The sequence below is a fragment of the Mytilus californianus genome, unplaced genomic scaffold, assembly GCF_021869535.1.
Source record: "Mytilus californianus isolate M0D057914Y unplaced genomic scaffold, xbMytCali1.0.p SCAF_3, whole genome shotgun sequence".
NCBI lineage: Eukaryota > Metazoa > Mollusca > Bivalvia > Mytilida > Mytilidae > Mytilus > Mytilus californianus.
The window spans coordinates 123,517,810-123,533,491 of record NW_026262679.1 but is presented as its reverse complement, the minus strand read 5'-3'; positions in this window follow the sequence as shown (position 1 = coordinate 123,533,491).

Here is a 15,682-nt window from a genome sequence, read left to right as displayed (position 1 = left end):
TATAAACAGGATAACTATGTATTTCGTTTAAAGGATAAGGTTATAAGACAAGGCGATAGTATTTGCTTTCAGCAATTCGCTGGCTATTATTGCGCATATATGTTTTGCCTCATTTAATTGATTTGCAGTTAACGTTTTACTGCGCTACACTATATAGAGCTGCGTCGGATAGAAATCGACCTTATGCAAATGAATATCCATGCATTTATTAACCTATTTCGGTTGAAAAATTCTTTATGCAAAGTCTGTAACTGTTTGAAAATTGAGTTGTTATAAGAACCCTACAAAACAGACCAAAATTCATCTTTTATTTCATATTTGAATGTTCCAAAAATTAATCCAAGTCTTATACATGTACATTTATACGAGCACTTCGGTCTACAATACAAGTACTAGTATTTTATCTAGCTAGTTTGGTTATTCCGCTTGACTTAAGCCAGTTTTCGTTTGACCAAGAATAAGCACCAGATGCATAAGTTAAGTTGTCTAAAACGGGGTAAATGTAATTGGATTATAATGCCAAAAGAGGTATGATAATACCCAAACATATCCTAGGTCAGTTTTGCCTGAAGGAGGTGGAGTTTAAAAAAAAAAGGAAAACACGAATTTCAAACTTATCAACTGAGTGCGTCTACCCAACTTCTCCCTTTAAAATGCTAAGTGTATAACTCACTAAGTCCAAAGTATAATTATATCCTATATCAAAGACAAACTAGTTTTGGGGTTGTTTTTGTTGAAGGTTATTTACAACTACATTTAAATTGACTTATTCGCTATTTTCGGAAAAATTGATGCGACGTAACGTCGTTCAAGTCAAAACAAACATTGTCACACTTTTATTTTTACTTCCTACCGGACATATCACCCCTTTATTATCCTCTTGAATCATAACAAGATTAGTTACGATTATGATGGTTTTCATGAAGAGAAATTACAAGGGCATATACGAATAAAAAAAATTCAGAACATGTAAGCATAAACACATGATATATATATATATATAACTTTCAGTTAAACTCGGAAAATGTGCTTTATTTAGTAAGAATGGGAGGATTTCTTCGTGTTTTAATGTTTTCAAAAATAACACCTGTTCCCGCCATTTAAAACTGAAATGTCAACAATATTTAGCATAGGGTAAACACATACAAATTTTAATCTTCCTGGAAATTTCAAGTACATCGATATCGAAATACATTTATTTATCTAACAGATACAAGCACTTTTTTGTATGATTCTTTTTCATTGTTTGTACAATTGATTTTAATGTTTCTAATATACTGCAAATACGAGTGTATAGATAAATTAATGACTGAGGCTTGAAAGACCATAAATTGATAATTGGGTCTTATCAAAAATCACATTTCTTTTGTCTCGCCTTGATAGAGTCAAAAAGCGATTGGGTTAGTTTACGTGGAACCACTTATCATAAGTCAGTGATAATATTTAGTATGCAGTAAGATTATATATAAGCATGTGTACATCTCAATTCCATGGAGATAAGTTAGCCCTGCCCCAGTATTGACTCTGAATTACACATGTTTACATTTTAAAGTTTGTGATAAGGTAATTTTAAGGGAAACCAAGTCAATGATATTATGCATGCTGTTGTATATTCATAGGCACATCTCATTACCATGTAGATTAGTTGGCCCTGCCCCTCAGTCATGGTCTATTGACTTTAAACTTGAGCATAGTTTTAGTTAAAGTTTGTGATCAGGTCATTTCAGGGGAACCACACGTTGATAAGTCAATGATATTTGGTATGCAGTTGTATTGGGATTGACAAATCTAATATATTTAAATATTATATCTATTTGGCCCTGTACCTTCATTCATACTTCTGTTTCAACAGTTTATTTAAAGTAAAGAGACTCCAGGAAAGGGGAGGGATCAAAAATTATAAGATGAAGACTGATCGACAATGCAACACAATAGTTAAGAGAAAATAAAATCGACAAAAGTAAGCGCGGATTCAGACTGGGGCGCCCTCCCCCTAATAAATGTAAAAATGTAAAATTACAGCCAATATTGCTTTAAAATAAAGTACTCCAATATCTAAAATCTCACGATCGCCCCTAATATGAAATCCTGGATCCCCACCTGGAAAGACCATTAACAAGACATTACACAAGCAACACTAACCCAACCAAAACAAGGATGATCTCATTTCTCTATGTGTATATATTGTGTATAGTGCATAGTTTTAATTCGGCATGTTGAAGTTTTGTATAGACTTTCCTCTATTTGACAGAATCAATCAAAGTTTTATTGAAAGTCGGTGTATAAAAATACAAATACAATTAACGATAAGCTCTAAAGAGCTTTTGAATCGAATAATTTTGAGTTGAATAAGACGCACACAACCTATTCTTTGCCCTCATTCCTATCCACGTTGAATTTTTCACTTCCAAACATTTAAGGGGGGTGGGATCAATATACCCTTATTTATACATCAGACTGTACTGGTTACCGGAACTAATTGTATACACCAAACCAGGTACTTTATATCTGAGAAACAGGCAATATATACACTTTAGAATTAATTCATACATGTTTGTGTTATTCAAGATTTCAGTCAATATGTGTTCTACAAGGATCACTAGTCCTTCACCTTTCATTTGATACCTTAATAACTAAAAAAATATTCTATAGTTTTATACTTACACCTATGCGTAGGAACTATTTTGTTTTAAAGATGTACTATTTCCATTGTTTTTTTTTTGGACCAGGCCCGATTTTGGTGGGGATACATCTTACAAAGTCTACCTGAATCATTTTGCAAAAGAATTCCGCTCAAACCGGTGCTAGGACAGTAATTATAGCGCTGTTCCATTGCTTTTTGTGTGTTTTTTGCTGTGCATGTACTGATTTTGTGTCATGAATGGATACCCCATATCTTTTGTTTTTCTATTGCATAAAGCAATAGCTCCGTGTTGAAGGCCGTATTTTGACCTATAATTGTTTACTTTCTTGGATGGAGAGTTGTCTCATTGGCACTCATACCACATCTTCTTATTTCAATATACACTTCACAATAAATCTAAATGATTCACATTAGGGACGATACACACATACAAACATAAAACACAACACACATACCATGATTAAATGAATAAAAAAAACAACATTATAATGCAACGACCAGATAAACATATCAAGCAACATGCATCACAAAATAAAAAAAAGTAAGCACTAAAACTATCTGCAGCACAGCATCGGCATGAGCAGCCGTTTTCATAGAAGTTAATTTTGTAAACTTTTCCCAACTTGATGCTAGTTTGTAAGAGTTTGGCAGCTCATTGTAATATCTACACGAATAGAGGCCATACCTTAATTGTAGTTCTGACATTTGGTAAATTTGCTGTTTGGTCGTTTCTTAAGGATGTTCGCTACTCTGTTTCAAAATAACAAGCTTTTTAAAAGACTGTTATAAGTTGAAAGTATATGACTAAAGAAACTAAAAAAGCAGAAAAAAATGAAGGGTCCGTGTGCTTGTTTTCGAGAGATAAGCCATTGAAAATTTGGCGGGAAATAATTCTCTCTAGATTTTTCATACGTTTAACATTGGCACTTTTTTTCTTTCAAAAACGATGAAAAAATAACAAGGATTTTAAAAGATTTTCAAAGATGACATTTTAATCTATATGTAATAAAACTATGGAAAGAAAAGTAGGGATTAATGGTAAAAAAAATTTAAAAGGCACTACATGGATAAAACCAGAGGATTCCAAACATCTGACAAAAATTCAAAAACCCAGAGGAGCGAACATCCTTAAAACATAGTTATGTTTTGAAATATTTATGCACAGCACTTTTTTATTAATAATTTTCAAAGGTTTCAAAACTTCTAAAGCTATAGAATTTTTCTATTGTGAAACCAAGTAATGTTACATCTTTTTACAGTAAATTTTATTTCCATTCAAGTTAATTACAATATTATGATTAGTTTTATTTTCAATGACAAAAACCTGCAAATATATATGTGGAATCGCTAGCTTCCATTGGTTTATTTTTAAACATATGCAGCATTTAAAACTATAACTATCCAAAGTTTGCATTACCTTTTCAAAGTCATATGCGTAAGACAAGAGTGATACCATCTGCCTAGTTGTCCGAGGCTATTTTTTATAGGTTTTACAACAGGGGAGAATTGGATATCGCTTGATATTAACTCGAGTCTTTGGCGAGTTTATTATTATTATTGAAATTAAATAACGAGAGTTTTTATCAAGCGATATGCAATTGACCAAGAGTTGTTAAACTTTTTTCTCTAATGTTAAAAATAATATGTTCTATTGAAATGTTTTTCGATCTTTCTAGCTTCACTTCATTCAAATATTAGTCCGCTTACGGTATTGAAAATATTATGTCAGGAACCAAGACTTCTGTTAAATTAGACGTTTTCAAGCTTTGCATACGCTTCGGAATGAAATCAAATTAAATCCCAAAAAAATATTCCCAGGAGAAAAATGTAGGTGTTTGGTGTATAATTGAAGAAATCACATATCTCCGTTGTAAAGCTGGGATTGTGACCATTGAGCTCCAACTGGTGAGGTTGAAAATATCCCTTCGAAAATTTTACGGACGCCTTCACGAGTTGGTTGACCGTTATGGAAAATCTGTTTCACAGATGATGACAGATATGTTCCAATTGTTGTAACCACAATCCCGTCTTCTTTTCTTGGAATATGACCTACCGAATAAGACTTATCACCGGGTCTGTACTTGTACAAGAAACACGACGGATGCCACGTGTGGAGCAAGATCTGCTTATCCTACAGGAGCACGTGCGACCACCCCTGTTTTTGGTGGGGTTTGTGTTGCTCAGTTTTTAGAAGTCTAGTTTTGTGTACTTGCTGCTTTTTGTTTTTTTTTCTCTCGTTTTTTCGCCATGGCATTGTTAGTTTGTTTTTGGCTAATGATTTTTGAATACCCCTTTGGTATCTTCTGCTTCTCTTTTGAAAGTCATCATTGCGATAACTGGAACAGTCAATAGAAACAACTCAGTCCTTATTGACCAGTCGCCTTCAACAATGAGAAGCGACAAAACGTGAACCGATTTAAACGAGAAATGTTAACCAGCGACATAATTAATACTAAAAAAAAACAATAAACAAAAAAAATATCGCATTCAGCAATCGACGACAACAACTAAATCACATGCCTCTGACTTGGGACAGGCACATACATAATGTGGTGGGTCTAAAAATGTCTCTTGGCATTACACCTTCTCCTTTCACGGGACAGTAGTGTAAAAGAAAAACAAAAGCACAAACTGTTAAAATCAGTTGAAATGGGTTTGACTCATCAGATCGACACGAAGCAGGAAAATCAACTAACAAAAAGACAAAAGTCATAAAGCAAAGATCTAATAGTACTCGCAGTTATTGAAATCTGCTTAGAAGTTCATTACAAGTAACAAAATCAATATGCTTTACCATGCGTTACTTATAAATATCAATCAGTACAGATCCAATGGATTAAGTGTAAAGACTACTATAAACAGTCGAGAAAAGCATGACAATCTGCAATGCCAAAATATAGGTATCAGCATGGTGTATGCCAATAAGTATACATATCTGTATATTAAAGTTGTGTTTTAAATCATGAAAACAAAATCAATGTTAGTAACTCTTGTTTCTCTTATATCATAGAATCGATCATTTCGTATCTGCAACTACTGGATATTTCATAACAAACATTTCTTCCATTACACCCTCATAAGACAAAAGTTACTTTTCTCACATCTTTTGATACAACTTGAGTGTCCTGACATTTTGTTAGAGTATATTTATTTTTTGTGATTGTTGGTTAGCTTGCCTCTTTCCCTTTAATTAGTTAGTGTTAATACCTGATTGAGTATGATTAAGTCTTTACTACCTCTGGATACCTATATATTCTATCAATAATGATCAGAAAAAGTTTTTGTTTTGTTTCAGTAAAGTACATAATGTCAACATCCCATACATTACTATGCGGCGTATGTGATTCCCAGCATATCACTAAGGATGCAGAGCATTGGTGCTCTGAATGTGAGGAAGGTTTATGTCCGATCTGTCTTATATTTCATAACTCTTCAAAGCTTTCACGAGGCCATTGTATTATCTCCATAGAAAGCTATAAACAATTACCGCAGTACATATTAAGTATACGTCAGCACTGTCCGGACCATGATAGAAAGTACTAGCACTATTGTCCAAGCCATGAAGTCCCCTGTTGTCCATTTTGTATAACAACAAGCCACTGTGAATGTAAGGGATTACAAGTCTTGGAAGAGGTCGTGAAGACATCGGAATTATCCAGTCAATTCGAAGACATGAAACAGAGTTTAAGGGATATACAAAATAACATTGAACGAATAAAGATTGACCGTGAAGGAAATCTGAAGAGTATCCAGGAAGAACGAAACAAATTCCAGGATGAAATAAATAAGGTACGCCAACAACTAAATTCACAACTTGATAAACTTGAGAAGCAGTCCATTGAAAATCTAAAATCTTCTGAAGATAAAGTGAAATTCCAGATTGAATCGTTATTTAGCAAACTTTCCAACAGTAGTAAGGAAGTGGAAGATTTACAGAATATTATTATAACAATGACAAACTATGCCTCAGATTTACAAATATTTCTTTGGAAGAAACAGGTTGAATCAGACATCACAAAATCAGAAAAGTACATTAGTTCCTTAGTAGAGGGTGGGTGTCTACAACAAATTACACTTAACTGTAGTATTGACAATAACGTGTCCGGAATTTTAATTTCCATTTCATCCTTTTGTACTATATCAACTGAAACAAGTAAGCCAAATATTCTTCTAAAGAAAGAAAAAGAAAAACAAGCTCAGATCATGACTGTTCCACCGACAACTCAGACATCAATACATGATATCAAAGTATAGCTGGTACAAACTTTTACATTACCGAAAGGGAGTGGCAGTACGTGTATAACAGGATGTACACTAAACCAAGCAGGAAAATTTATTTTCGTTGATTTTACCAATAACCAGGCGAATTGAAATTATCGACACCATTCGATGTCACATCTATCGATGACAAAAGAGTCGCGGTCATGCAAGATGGACAAATGAAAATCATTAATTTGTCATCTAAAGATGTAGAAACGACGATCAAATTAAGTAATGAATTCACATCGGGAATTTCTTATGAACATGAAAAGTTATTATACTGTGAATCTGAAAAAGGTATACAAGCGTTAACGCTGGCAGATCGCAAACCTAATAAGTTAATCGACATAAGAAGGGAAGCAACGGGGTAGAACTATTTAGATTCTTACCAAAATAAAATATATCAGACGAATATGGTCAATGATACTGTAACATGCTACATGAACAAAATATCTGGCGAACAAATCTTGAAATTTAGAGATGAAACTGTCATCAGTTCACCACGTAGTGTGTCAGTTGATAAATACTCAAACGTTTACGTGGCATCATCTGGCAAAACCAGCATTGTGGTTATATCACCTGATGGAACACAGAGTAGGACATTAATAAGTGAATTAAACGCTTGGGCGATTGACATTGATAAAGAAACATTTTAATGGTACAGTTTGAGCATGTATATGTTATTTCAGCATGTTTTTTTTCGTGTGTTTTGTATTTGGTTTATTAAATAAAATTCTGGATAAGGACAAACGAATAAATAAAATAGTTTACTCTGGATACTCTATTTATCTTAAAAAAAGCTTCACAAATTCCAAAAGGTTTGACCTGAGACTACTAACTATGTGTTATAGTAGTCTCAGGTTTGACAAACTTTTGACTTTATACTTTTCTTAATAATGTTAATTTAAACTGCGAAAAAAAAAATGAATCCATTTATCGGTTAAATACGGACAAACGAAATTGTAAAAATATCCATGATCTTTAAAATTTATAAATATATTGATTCTAGTTTATAGATTCCCTAACAGCAGTATTTGTAATTTAAACTAGTTTGATGGCGCGCAAACCCTCTCCTAACCTTGGATAGTGGTGTAACAGTACAACATAAGGGGTTACACTAAAGACCTGAAAGTGGACCTGAAAAGACCTGAATAGACCTGAAGATATACGACTCAAATTATTCAAACTGCAATAACTTTTTTATTATTCAATGGAATTTCCTCAAGTTAGAATTTTATTAAATGTTAATATCCATATTTCATTAAAAATTAATTTTTTAAAATTAAAAACAATTTTTTGATGTCAAAAGTTGGACCTGAACGGGGAAATGAAAGATATTAAAATTAATTTTTAATGAAATATGGATATTAACATTTAATAAAATTCTAACTTGAGGAAATTCCATTGAATAATAAAAAAGTTATTGCAATTTGAATAATTTGAGTCGTATATCTTCAGGTCTATTCAGGTCTTTTCAGGTCCACTTTCAGGTCTTTAGTGTAACCCCAACATAAGAACAAACTATAACAAGAGTGCACACGCTGAAATGTCTCGCCTTCTTTACTAATCATTGATATTATGTTAATAGTCCTAAATATAAAGCTTTATTACAACTGTCACATAAACTTAAGATTAAGCAAGTAAACTAAACATTGACCAATGAACCATGAAAATGAGGTCAATGTCAGATGAACCATGCTAGGCAGGCATTACAGCTAACAATTCTTCCATACAACAAATATAGTTGACCTATTGCTTATAGTTTAAGAAAAACAGACCAAAACACAAAAACTTAACACTGAGCAATGAACCTTGAAAATGAGGTCAAGGTCAAATAAAACCTGCGTGACTGACATATAGATCATAAAATATTTCCATACACCAAATATAGTTGAACTATTGCATATAGTATTAGAAAAAAAGACCCAAAACTCAAAAACTTAACTTTGAGCACTGAACCATGAAAATGAGGTCAAGGTCAGATGACACCTACCAGCTAGACATGTACACCTTACAGTCCTTCCATACACCAAATATAGTAGACCTATTGCATACAGTATAAGAAAAAACAGACCAAAACACAAAAACTTAACTTTGACCACTGAACCATGAAAATGAGGTCAAGGTCAGATGACACCTGCCAGCTAGACATGTACACTTTACAGTCCTTCCATACACCAAATATAGTAGACCTATTGCATACAGTATAAGAAAAAACAGACCAAAACACAAAAACTTAACTATAACCACTGAACCATGAAAATGAGGTCAAGGTCAGATGACACCTGCCAGTTGGACATGTACACCTTACAGTCCTTCCATACACCACATATAGTAGACCTATTGCATACAGTATAAGAAAAACAGACCAAAACACAAAAACTTACTATAACCTCTGAACCATGAAAATGAGGTCAAGGTCAGATGACACCTGCCAGTTGGACATGTACACCTTACAGTCCTTCCATAAACCGAATATACTAGACCTATTGCTTATAGTATCTGAGATATGGACTTGACCACCAAAACTTAACCTTGTTCACTGATCCATGAAATGAGGTCGAGGTCAAGTGAAAACTGTCTGACGGGCATGAGGACCTTGCAAGGTACGCACATACCAAATATAGTTATCCTATTACTTATAATAAGAGAGAATTTAACATTACAAAAAATCTTAACTTTTTTTTCAAGTAGTCACTGAACCATGAAAATGAGGTCAAGGACATTGGACATGTGATTGACGGAAACTTCGTAACATGAGGCATCCATATACAAAGTATGAAGCATCCAGACCTTCCACCTTCTAAAATATAAAGCTTTTAAGAAGTTAGCTAACGCCGCCGCCGCCGCCGTAGCCGCTGCCGCCGCCGTAGCCGCTGCCGCCGCCGCCGGATCACTATCCCTATGTCGAGCTTTCTGCGACAAAAGTCGCAGGCTCGACAAAAATCAGTTGAAAAGGGCTCCACTCATCATGCCTTTTTGCAAAGATAGAAAAAGTATTAAAACTATGCTCATATAATATAAAACTGTCGTACAAATGATAATTACGTTGGGTAAACTTAAGCAGTCATACTGATCCCTATTTAGACTGGAAGGTATTCAAACGTAACTCTAGCAAAAAGACATATTGCAACAGTTGAAAAAAAAACAGAACTAAGTTCCATTTCATCTTTGACTGCCCTCTATATATTAACTGTTGAATTAACAAATTAGCAAAATATATACTTCGTGCAAACAAGGACGTATATTAGTTATACGTCCTTGACTTTTATATCTTTAAAAAAAAAATTATTTGTATAAGAAAATAACCAGACATTAGATATGTTTACAATAAAAACACTTATAAGGATTTATTATTGTTCTTAAATCTTTTTTTTTTAATTCAACATCTATAGTTTAAATCTAAAGTATACATCGGTTAATTTAATGATAAGACATAGAAAATTGTTAAGTGTTTTTTCTTTAAGTAAAGAAAAATGTTTGTCCTTCCAAAAAATTGCCCCCCCTCCCAGAATTGGTCATTGCGTTAGTGGGGGCTAAATTTTGGAGACAGTGGCCCGACTGTTATAAACAACAGAAGACGAACAGCAAACAGTTGATACAACATTTGATATGTATGACAGACGACGGACACAAACTGGTTGTACTGAACAATTTCAACTACCACAAGATACCCTATGAATATACTGACATACTTGAACTCGTTTAAGGAATATATTTCTGAACAATAACGAATTCAGCATGTTTACTGTACAGACACCAGACACCAAGTGATGGATAAAATTGTTGCTTTTATTGCTTATTTCATTTTTTTAGTGCAATATTTGTTTGATTGATTGTTGGTTGCTTAACGTCCAGTGGCAAATATTTCATACATATTTGATTGATTGATTGTTGGTTGATTAACGTCCAGTGGCAAATATTTCATGCATATTCAGAACTAGAAGTCGTTTTAGAAATAGATTATAAAGTATTTAGTATTACAAATTTTAATGTTATAATTTTCTCATCATTTGGTAAAAGGATATTTTCTAAGCTGTTAAAATTTGTAAGAATCATAATTTTTTCTGACAAAATTATATCTTTTTCTCTAAATTAACACATACGATTCGGAAAATAATAAGAACATTGCAACTGAAGTCTCGGGAATTATTTGTATATAAAGACTTTTGAGCATAGAATATCAAATTCAATTATTGCCGACATTATGGTTTCATGTGTTACAAATAAATAACCAATTAAAAAACAATAAGGTCTTTCCTAACGTAGTGGAAAGACCTTAATACTATACAATCATGACAAAAATTACTTTTTGATAAAACAAATGTCGAACAGTTACAAAAATAAATAAGTATACAGTATGAAGCCTCTGTAAACAAGTTTCAAACTTGTTGAAAACTAGTGGTTTTGATAAAACACAAGGACACCACATGATTTTTTCAGTTTAATATAATCGCAATTCGTAATAACTATGGAGCAAGTAATATAAGTGGAAAAAGCAAGCATTATGCTTTTTTTTTTTTATAGTTATGCAAAATTTACTCATATTTTTTAGTGAAACCATTTTGTATATATATGCATCTTTGTCGGAATAAAAATTAAAAATATATCTATTCCTTTTATCTTGATACCTCTTTAATAAATAAACATTTTTACAAGCTGACGCACACCAAAGCCATGCACCTATAGCAAATAACTTTGTCAGAAGAGAAATAAAACAAATTAAAGCAAAATGATTTGTCCTTTTAATCATTGTAAATAAGAAAAAACATTTGATTATACATATAAATCACTAGTCTTTACAATTGTCAACTTCTTAAAATAAAAAGATTATGATTGAATTTGTTTAATCAGTTGTTATGTGAGTTGGCTCGTGTCGATCATTTCACTGATTTTCAGCAATATGAAAGAAAAACCGGCACGTGCTTAAACATTGTTCAATTACTCATTTATTTATGGTTCTTTTTTTTTAATGAAATTTGGAATTTATGCATTAAATATCAATCTCTACCATAATATAACAAGAGTGCACACGCTGAAATGTCTCGCCTTCTTTACTAACCATTGATATTATGTTGATAGTCCTAAATATAAAGCTTTACTACAACTATCACATACACTTAACATGATCCAAGAAAATGAGGTCAAGGTCATATAAACCAAACAAGAAATACATGTACACCTTACAATCATTCAATACACTAAATATAGTTGACCTATTGTTTATAGTTTCTAAGATACAGACTTAACCAAGAAAACTAAACATTGACCAATGAACCAATAAAATGAGGTCAAGGTCAGATGAACAATGCCAGGCAGACATGTAATACAGCTTGCAATCCTTCCATACAACAAATATAGTTGACCCTATTGCTTATAGTATTAGAAAAACAGACCAAAACACAAAAACTTAACACTGAGCAATGAACCGTGAAAATGAGGTCAAGGTCAAATAAAACCTGCAAGACTGACAGGTATATCATAAAATATTTCCATACACCAAATATAGTGACCTATTGCATAAAGTATTAGAAAAAAAGACCAAAACTCAAAAACTTAACTTTGACCACTGAACCATGAAAATGAGGTCAAGGTCAGAAGACACCTGCCAGCTAGACATGTACACCTTACAATCATTCCATACACCAAATATAGTAGACCTATGGCATACAGTATAAGAAAAACAGACCAAAACACAAAAACTTAACTATAACCACTGAACCATGAAAATGAGGTCAAGGTCAGATGACACCTGCCAGTTGGACATGTACACCTTACAGTCCTTCCATACACCGAATATACTAGACCTATTGCTTATAGTATCTGAGATATGGACTTGACCACCAAAACTTAACCTTGTTCATTGATCCATGAAATGAGGTCGAGGTCAAGTGAAAACTGTGTGACGGGCATGAGGACCTTGCAAGGTACGCACATACCAAATATAGCTGAACTATTGCATATAGTATTAGAAAAATAGACCAAAACTCAAAAACTTAACTTTGACCACTGAACCATGAAAATGAGGTCAAGGTCAGATGACACCTGCCCGCTAGACATGTACACCTTACAATCATTCCATACACCAAATATAGTAGACCTATGGCATACAGTATAAGAAAAACAGACCAAAACACAAAAACTTAACTATAACCACTGAACCATTAAAATGAGGTCAAGGTCAGATGACACCTGCCAGTTGGACATGTACACCTTACAGTCCTTCCATACAACGAATATACTAGACCTATTGCTTATAGTATCTGAGATATGGACTTGACCACCAAAACTTAACCTTGTTCATTGATCCATGAAATGAGGTCGAGGTCAAGTGAAAACTGTCTGACGGGCATGAGGACCTTGCAAGGTACGCACATACCAAATATAGTTATCCTATTACTTATAATAAGAGAGAATCTAACATTACAAAAAATCTTAACTTTTTTTTCAAGTAGTCATTGAACCATGAAAATGAGGTCAAGGACATTGGACATGTGACTGACGGAAACTTCGTAACATGAGGCATCCATATACAAAGTATGAAGCATCCAGACCTCCCACCTTCTAAAATATAAAGCTTTTAAGAAGTTAGCTAACGCCGCCGCCGCCGTAGCCGCCGCCGGATCACTATCCCTATGTCGAGCTTTCTGCGACAAAAGTCGCAGGCTCGACAAAAACAATGTACATGAAACAGCACCCCTTCTAGTCCTTAGTGGCATATTATAAGTCCTTAGTGCACTAAGGAGTCCTTAGTGGCATGTTTTTCAAGAGTGTGAACAACCATTTAATTTTGAGGGAGGGGGTTCAATCTGATTTTTTGGTGGTACCACGCAAGCATCAAATAAAGGCAAAGACTCCTACTCAGAATTTGTGTTTCATTTCTCCCTGATCAAAATATTTTTCTTCAATGTTTGGAATCAGAAATTGATATTTTTTAGAAACAAGTTCAGTGACACCATTTTTTCTTTCTATTTTCTGAAAGCATATTATAAAACCTTTCTTCTCATATTTTATTTTAAATTCTATCTCATAGATTTCTATTTATTCACAAAATTGTTTTTTCAATGAACAATCTATGCAAATTTGTGCAATTTTGCACGACTTGTAGCTTGGAAAATAGTTACCCATACTATTTATTATATTTCTAAAAAAAAGCATAGTAAAATCTTCATTAAGGCAAAGTATAAGAAAAAATTTTCAAGAGCATTTTACGGAATAAGCATTATTTTTTAAGATAAAGAAAAATGCCCTAAAAATTTATAGTATACAGAAATTAAGGACGCCCATCCAGACCCTAATATATATGGCAAGCCGTTGATGAATTTATTCCCATTTTTTAATATTGATTTATATTAGAAAATCAGTTTTAATATTAAAAAAATTATATGATTTTCTAATATTCTAATCAAAATTCCCTAATTACAGCTGTGCTTATTATCAATTATAAGAACTTAATTTGCAGAATAATTAGTGCAATACAGCATCATATCTTTCAACCCTGCCAGACAGACATGTACACCTTGAAATCATTCCATGCATCAAATATAGTTGACCTATTGCTTTAAGTATCTAAGAAAAACAGACCAAAACACAAAAACTTAACATTGAGCAATGAACCATGAAAATGAGGTCAAGGTCAAATGAAACCTGCCAGACTGACATGTACATCGTAAAATATTTCCATACACCATATATAGTTGACCTACTGCATACAGTATTAGAAAAACAGACCAAAACACAAAAACTTAACATTGAGCAATGAACCGTGAAAATGTGGTCAAGATCAAATAAAACCTGCCAGACTGACATGTACATCGTAAACAATGACCACTGAACCATGAAAATGAGGTCAAGGTCAGATGACACCTGCCAGTTGAACATGTAAACCTTACAATCATTCCATACACCAAATACAGTAGACCTATTGCTTATAGTATCTGAGATATGGACTTGACCACGAAAACTTAACCTTGTTCACTGATCCATGAAATGAGGTCGAGGTCAAGTGAAAACTGTATGACGGGCATGGGGACCTTGCAAGGTACTCACATACCAAATATAGTTATCCTATTACTTATAATAAGAGAGAATTTAACATTAAAAAAAATCTGAACTTTTTTTTCAAGTAGTCACTGAACCATGAAAATGAGGTCAAGGACATTGGACATGTGACTGACGGAAACTTCGTAACATGAGGCATATATATACAAAGTATGAAGCATCCAGGTCTTCCACCTTCTAAAATATAAAAGCTTTTAAGAAGTTAGTTCACGCTGCCGCTGTCAGATCACTATCCCTATGTCGAGCTTTCTGCGACAAAAGTCGCAGGCTCAACAAAATTGAATGGGACAGTATTTTGTGTATCATAAATTAAGTGTTAAAATCAAAATAGCTTTTGTCAAACATTACTTCGTTATCATGTGGAAATAAGAAAGTTAAATGTTTAAGGTAACTAAGGGGCATAACTCTTGAACGGTTATTCTCAAAACATCAAAATGGACCTTGAACAGTTTTTCGATGTTCCATGATATTATGTACAATTTCAAAGGATTGGGTCAAGTGGTACTATAATTATCATCCAGAAATCAAAGAAATAACATTTTCAAAGGCAAGCCGCAAATCTTGAACAGTAATTGTGAAAAAATCAAAATCTAACTTGACCTGTACTTTAATGGTCCATGACGTTCTCAAATAAATTTCATTAACAAGTCTATTCATATAATATTACTATAACTTCTATCCCTTAAATGTTTAGGCTTAAACAAAACTAACAATATA